At 48.5% G+C, this 7,806-nt stretch overlaps 1 pseudogene; it reads left to right on the top strand.

The window, feature by feature from the left end:
- Nucleotides 1-585: 585 nt before the first annotated feature.
- Nucleotides 586-5,078, top strand: LOC124673348 (annotated as a pseudogene).
- The last annotated feature ends 2,728 nt before the right edge of the window (nucleotides 5,079-7,806 follow it).

Raw genomic sequence — 7,806 nt, 5'->3', positions numbered from 1 at the left:
GGTCGACGGCACAACGTCATCTTCCTGGACGGTGCGACCGATCAGTGATCTCCCGCGCACAGCACAGTTCGGCTGCCCGCACCGATCAGAGGTTCAATCGCCGTCTGCCGGTAACAGTTCGCCCAGGGCCTGAAATGTTAGTCTCGCCCAGGGCCCTCAAAATCTTAGGACCGGCGCTATGCAGCTGTTCTTGACTTTGTCTTACTCCGGCAATTTCTCCATGCTCGCACATACTACATGCAGTAGACCTAGTTGTTGATTAATGACAATTAAAGAAAGATGCGAGTCGTTCCTTGGAATCTCAATTGGTGGACTTGCAAAAAGAAAGTGGCGATTGTCTTGGGCGCACCGGCGCAGTGAGTGTCAGAGCCACACCGATCTTGATGTTAGCAATTGGTCGAGTAGCTAGCTTGGCATGTTAGCATGTACGGAGTAGTCTACTCCCAAGGCATGGTGGCTGCGGGTCGTACCTCCCGCTGCGACTCGCGGTTCGATCTCTATATATAACGAGTCAGAGGTAAGTAGCTCAGGACTCAGCACCTAGCTACTTAGATCTGCTCCCTGTATCGGTAGGCAAATCAAGGAATGTCTTCACCGGCGGCGGCCGGCGGTGATCACAGTGACACTGCGATTCACGAAGCCTATCCGCTGCTGCCAGTGGCGTCCGGCGGCGATCATGGTGACATTTCCGTCCGTGAAGCCGATCCGCTGCTGCCGGCGTCGAACGACGAAGACATCGTGGTCGGCGCGATGGGCAAGCACTGGGTGCCTACCGACGAGAAAGAGATTCTGGCGTCGCAGGAGCGCGGTGCCGGGATGCCTCCGCTGCTGTACCGGACGTTCAGGGTCAAGAGCATGATCATCAATCTTTACAGGTGCTGCCTCAGCTCTCTGCTGCATCTTTTTTCTGTGTATATGTATCTCAGCTCGAATTCTGAGTTTTACAAGTCTAAATGTAAGGCTTCACCGTGTGACTCTAAAATGCAGACAAGACACATGTTGCATGCGTGAATCTTTATACACACTAACGGCCGCCTAGTAATAGTTTTTTATTTTATAAAAAAGTAGTAATAGTTTTTCTATCCAAAACCATTATATCGTGCTGCAATCTCGGAGGCAATCAACGGTACCGACAGAATAGAGTTAAATTAGAAAAAGTTGCAAAATAAATAACATGTGTGTCGGAGTCCCGACATAATCTATGTCGTGGTTTATCGGAGATCCGTTCTAAAAAATGTTAGAAAAATGGCCCTTCCACCCTACTCCAGCCTGATTGTTCAGTCCATCCTATTTTTCACACCCCCCTTTATCTTTTGAGGATTTTACATGTCGTTGTTTCTCTTCCTTTCCACTCTAATTTTCTCAGAAACTTATTTATGGGTGAATCTAAATCATCAATGAAACCGCAAGAACCACAACGATTTTTTTTTTCATTTATAGGCAACTAGACTGATGTCTTTGATGTTTCATACATGTATCCACGGGAGATCTTGAAAACAATATAAGAATATGGACATAATCTTGAAAGAAACTACAAATAAACATACACATTCAAGACTCATACATCTCACTTACAGTCCTCGAAAGAAGAGATGGCATGATTCATAGTCAAACACACGAACATGATCAAGAAAATGACTCATAGTAACAAAGTATTAACTGGAACTTGGATTCAGTGCATCCAAACAAGATTAATCTAAAAAAAACATCAAAAGAACCTGAACTGGTCGAGATCAGTATCTTGAAATCATCTAGGGGGGTGGGGGGGGACCTGGCGTCTCCTTTCCTAGAAGGGTCTCCAAGACTGGACCCTAGGGCAATCATGAGGCACACCAACGCCATCTGCCTAACAAAGGCCGTGACAAGGAACCTGCGACGGAGGAGGTGCATATTTGTGTTGTGAAAAGAGGTAAGATATGAACTATCTGCTCCACAAATATGCATTGGTGTGGGCTGCAAAAAGAAATAAATTCTGAACTATCTACTTTTCGCCCAATTATTTTTCACGCTATGAGGCAATAGTACAAAAATTTCAACATACGATATGCCGGTATAATTAAATTACACAAATATTCACAAGTGCGAGTTTTCTTTAACCATTTTATATTTAAATTATTATGTTAATCGAAGAGCACATGATATTTGCAACTTGTCACTTTACTCTAGGTAAACAATCTAGCTTTGACCTTCAATTTTTGTACTACAACATAAGTATTCTCACTACTACATCTACTGATAATATTTTTTCTTGTGTACCAGGTTTTTGACCCTGATTAGAGTTATGTTGATTATTCTATTTTTCACTTGGCGCTTGGAGCACCGGGACTCGGACTCAATGTGGTTGTGGTGGATCTCGATCATAGGGGATTTTTGGTTTGGGCTAACTTGGCTACTAAACCAAATCACCAAATTCAAGCCTAGAAAATGTGTTCCCAAGTTATCAAAGCTGAGTGAACAATTTGATTTGTCCGACAGAATCTCCAATCTACCCATCCTGGATGTGTTCATAACCACTGTTGACCCGGTAAATGAGCCTATGCTCTACACCATGAATTCCGTTTTGTCCATCCTTGCAACAGACTACCCGGCTGAGAAGTATGCCACATACTTCTCGGATGATGGTGGATCGTTGATCCACTATGAGGGATTGCTCGAGACAGCAAAGTTTGCTGCTTTGTGGGTTCCATTTTGCCGGAAACATTGTGTTGAGCCTAGGGCTCCTGAGAACTACTTTGGGAGGAATGTGCGCCCGTACACAGGGAACACGCCTAATGAGTTCATTGATGACCATAGGCGAGTGCGTGTGGAGTACGAAGAGCTCAAGGCACGCTTGGATGGGCTTTCTGCTGCCATTGCGTAACGATCGGAGACGTTCAATAGTGCAAACACAAAAGAAGGACGTGTGAATGCAACTTGGATGTCAGATGGAACACAATGGCCAGGAACATGGATTGAGCAATCGAAGGGGCACAGGAAGGAAAATCACCCTGCAATTTTTAAGGTAAACAATATAATTGGATTTTCTAGTGTTAAATTCTTACGTAAATAAGGATTTTATATGTTCGTACGGTGAATTTCTAGTTTACATGTACGGCAGATTAATGCAGACCATCTTCATGCAAGCAATGAAAGGACATGATATATTAATTATAAGTTTCCGAATCTAAATTTCTTGAAAAAAAAAACAAGTGCACGTCTTATGTTCCCAAATCTTATGAAAAAACTAGCTTACTGCAGGCTGATGTGTGTAATTTAGAAATAATACAAGTAGTGATAAGAAACTAGCTTATGTTCATTTTTAAAAATACAGAAATATGACATCTAATAAACAGATGCGGGCACAACTAATTGTGAAATATTCCTTCTCACAAGTTTTGTAAAGATTAGCCCTGTGCATGACAAACTAACGCAGTGGCTCAGTTGAACCGGTCAGAAATAGAACGTTCTGAGTTGTGTTTGGCTAACATATACTGTATATGATTGTTGAACAGGTCATGTTGAATCAACCGAGCAACGATCCTGAGTTGGGCATGCCAGCAAGCTCCGACCACCCTCTAGACTTGAGCACCGTTGACGTGCGCCTCCCGACGCTGGTGTACCTTGCCCGGGACAAGCGGCCGGGCTACGGCCACCAGAAGAAGGAAGGTGCCATGAACATGCAGCTGCGCGTGTCCGCCCTGCTGTCCAACGCGCCCTTCATCATCAACTTCGACTGCGACCACTACATCAACAACTCGCAGGCCTTTCGGGCCGCCATGTGCTTCATGCTGGACCCGCGCGACGGCGACGACACGGCCTTCGTGCAGTTCCCGCAGCGCTTCGACGACGTCGACCCAACGGACCGTTACTGCAATCACAACCGCATGTTCTTCGACGCCACCCTCCTGGGGCTCAACGGCATCCAGGGCCCCTCCTTCGTCGGCACCGGCTGTATGTTCCGCCGCGTCGCGCTCTACGGCGCCGACCCTCCTCGGTGGCGGCCCGATGACGCCAAGGCCAAGGTCTTGCACATGCCAACCATTTTTGGCAAATCGACGACATTCATCAACTCGCTTCCGGCGGCGGCGAACCAAGAACGAACCACCGCGTCCCAGGCGACGGTTGACGAGGCAGCGACGACGGAGCTTGCGAGCGTGATGACGGGCACGTACGAGGACGGCACGCAGTGGGGCAACGATGTCGGTTGGGTGTACAACATCGCGACAGAGGACGTGGTGACCGGATTCCGGATACACCGGAGCGGGTGGCGGTCAAGGTACTGCGCCATGGAGCCAGACGCGTTCCGTGGCACGGCGCCGATCAACCTCACGGAGCGTCTGTACCAGATCCTGCGCTGGTCCGGTGGTTCCCTCGAGATGTTCTTCTCCCGTTTCTGCCCGCTCCTCGCCGGCCGCAGGCTCCACCCCATGCAGCGCATCGCCTACATCAACATGACCATCTACCCGCTCTCCAGCTTCTTCATGGTGGTGTACGACCTCTACCCGGTGATGTGGCTCGTGCATGGCCAGTTCTACATCCAGAGGCCGTTCCCGACGTTTGCGTTGTTCGTCGCCGTCGTCGTTGCCACCATGGAGCTGATCGGCATGGTGGAGATCGAGTGGGCGGGCCTCACGCTCCTCGATTGGTTCCGCAACGAGCAGTTCTACATCATCGGCACGACGGGCGTGTACCCGACGGCAATGCTGCACATCCTGCTCAGGTCCCTCGGCCTCAAGGGGGTGTCCTTCAAGGTGACGGCCAAGAAGCTGACGGGGGGCGCCAGGGAGAGGTTCGCGGAGCTATACGACGACGTGCAGTGGGTGCCACTGTTGGTGCCCACAGTGGTGGTGATGGCCCTCAACGTGGTATCCATCGGCGTCGCCGCAGGAAAGGCGATCGATGGGGGTTCGTCGGCCCCGCAGGTGGCCTGGGCGGCCACCGGGCTGCTGTTCAACGTGTGGATGCTGCTGCTGCTCTACCCGTTTGCCTTCGGGATAATGGGACGTTGGAGCAAGAGGCCCTACATCCTCTTGGCTCTGCTAGCGGCCGCGGTTGCTGCCACCGCATCGGTGTACGTCACACTTTCTCGCTTCGCGTAGGGATTGATGGAAAAAAATAGCGCCCTATTTCGATATGTTAGCGGTGCTATAGCATATTTAGAAGGTGAAATAATTTGCTCGCTATGACGTTAATCTTGCTATTAGCGGTTCTAAGCTCACTATTTGTTGTAACGTTATAGTGTTATAGCCGCTAAAAAGGTTATGGAACTAGTGGTAGCCCATGAGCCCCCGATTCCAACTAGCTCAACTTAACCCTAGGTCAGCAACCAACCGGTCACCACTTTCGACTCCCCACGCGCCACTCTCCTCCATCTCTGCCCATCCGCCTCCGCATGGCACGTCCATACCAGACTCACCAGGAGGGCGTGCGCCTCGATCAGGAGCTCGATCTGACACCGGTCTTCGCCGCCAGACCACCACTTCTTGCGCAGCACGACGGTCATATCTAGTTTCATCATCGTAGGTTCTCTTCCAACTTAGGAAGTGCCGGAAGGTAGTTTAGTACTGGTAGTCGTAGCCCGTAGACACCATGGTTTAGCTCTATAACTTAGTTCAGTTCAGCTCTGTACTTCTTAGTTTTATCTTCGTCCTGCATGTTTTGTCTCTATGAGAGGAAGGAAAAACATGTTGATATAATTCAGTCAAAACTGGTTAATTAGTTATGCATGTATTACCCTGGTAAATTTTTTAGCTGATAAAATTCTTGATATACATGATATTCCTGTTAATTTTCTATTTTTGCGAAATACTCTTTTGAAAAATAGCGTGCTATTACCATGTTATAACTTCCATAACGTTTAGGGAAGGACCACACTATTTCATTTAGTGCGTTATTTTTAACTTGTAGGGAACTAGGGGATGCAAAGCTGGGATGTAGTACAGATGCGATTCCGACTTTATAATAATGTCATGCATGCACATGTGGGCAGATTGGTATAAAGTGATAAGAGACAAAAATAAGCTAGACGCTTCTAATCAAAGTGATGAGGAGAATCTCTTACAAAGCAGAACAAAGATAAACAAGAAATGTACAACAAGGATCAAGACTTGCCATCGAAGCCATCAAAACGAGACCGAGGAGGATCGGACCTCCATGGTGACACCCCAAGAGGGTAACACGCACATGCTGCCGTCACCAAGACCATAAGGTCAAGGGTTTTCACCAGGAGCCATAGAGTGACGAAGATAGCCACAACAGTGCCTCCAAGAGGGTTATGACACTCGCAGGCATCACCGCCATTGGCATCGAAATGCTGAGCTTTCGCCCAAACAAATCTTCGCACACACCTGATATCTGAACCGCCCAATGACTTTGAGCCCGAGCTACGGAACATGATCTGGAAGAAGCCAGTACGCCACACCATCAACTCCAAGAACTCATGACGTCCGCTCCTCGCCATCCTTATGACCCAAAGAGCAAGGACATCACCACCGCTACGTCGCTCGCCAAAGAAACGCCCGCACAGTATACCTCGAGTCCGCCGCCCCGACATCCAAGGTCTCGCACAAGCATCATGGCAGATACCACCACGACACCTCCATCAGAAATGGCGAGCGTGGGAAGTCCAGCCAAAGAGTCAACTCTGACCATTCAAGGTCCACTCTAACCGTATCATGTTTCCATCTAAGCTACGTTGTTTTCCCTTTTGCTAGTTGTAGGTTGATTGTCAGTTAAGTAGTTCTAAATCACTCCGAACGTTGTTAAATTTGCATCGTGATTCATGCATGTGAGAATTATACATAGATGTGCAATTATACATGAATGCTAGACTTTGAGGACGCCCATTCTTGCCTTTCTCTCTCATCTCTACAATAGCTTGACAGCTCTCTCTTCTCTACCGAGCCGAACCGAGGCCCTCCTCGGCGGTGATGCCATCAGAGAGGTGCTAAGACGAGGCGCTGGCCGCTGCGGTGTACATAGTAGAGCTAGATCTAGAGGAGTATGGCCATGTATGGCGTAAGGGAGTAGAGTGCTAGATCTTTATGGCTAGATTTGGTGCATCATGTCGATGTCCATCTCCATCGCATTGCGGCTGGTGGCGAGCGCGGTCGTCAGAGGAGTCGGAGGTTGCATATATGTACATCAATAAGGCTGTGGATTCGAGCTAGTTCATCTCGGTGTTTTGGCACTGCACCAGACGGTCGTCTTCAACCTTCTCTGGCGTGCTTCCAAGGAGGGAGGATCGGGAGATGGATCTCGCGAGACAGGCTTAGTCAATAAGCGCGACCAGCCAGTGGGGTGCGAGCTCTTCTTTTACACTTGGTCGGCCGTGGTGACGAGGGAGGGTAAGGGGAAGCTCTGCCATGGCTGTTGATGGAAGCTTGTGGATGGAGTTTGTGAGATCTATGTATGTTGCGGCGATTCCTAAGCAACGACAAGTTGAATCCGCTTCTATCTTTGGCCAAAAGAGCCTCACCGCGCCCAACCAAGAGTGGCTTGAGTTTATCGTCCTCCTTCGGAGGATCTTCTCCATCTTCGAAGTGGCATCATACGCTTGTCCCACCCCAAGTGGTCTCGACCTTGGTGGTGGTATGAGAGGCCAGATTTGGCGGTTGTTTTTCTTCGGCGGCAAGCGGGGATTCGATCGTTTTCTTGCGATCTGATGTAGGGTATTATGTGCAAAATCCAGGGCCTATTTCTATTTTATATTTTTCTTTGAGGATCTCTTTGTAAATGTACACCAACCGCTGAAATAATGCAGATTTTGAGGTCCATCGGGACCTTTCCGTGTTAAAAAAACAAAGAATGCTATACTTTGGTATTTGC

Source organism: Lolium rigidum, chromosome 7 (assembly GCF_022539505.1).
Source record: "Lolium rigidum isolate FL_2022 chromosome 7, APGP_CSIRO_Lrig_0.1, whole genome shotgun sequence".
Taxonomy (NCBI): domain Eukaryota; kingdom Viridiplantae; phylum Streptophyta; class Magnoliopsida; order Poales; family Poaceae; genus Lolium; species Lolium rigidum.
Note: the sequence above shows the minus strand (reverse complement) of the source record. Positions and strands in the feature narration are given on the sequence as shown.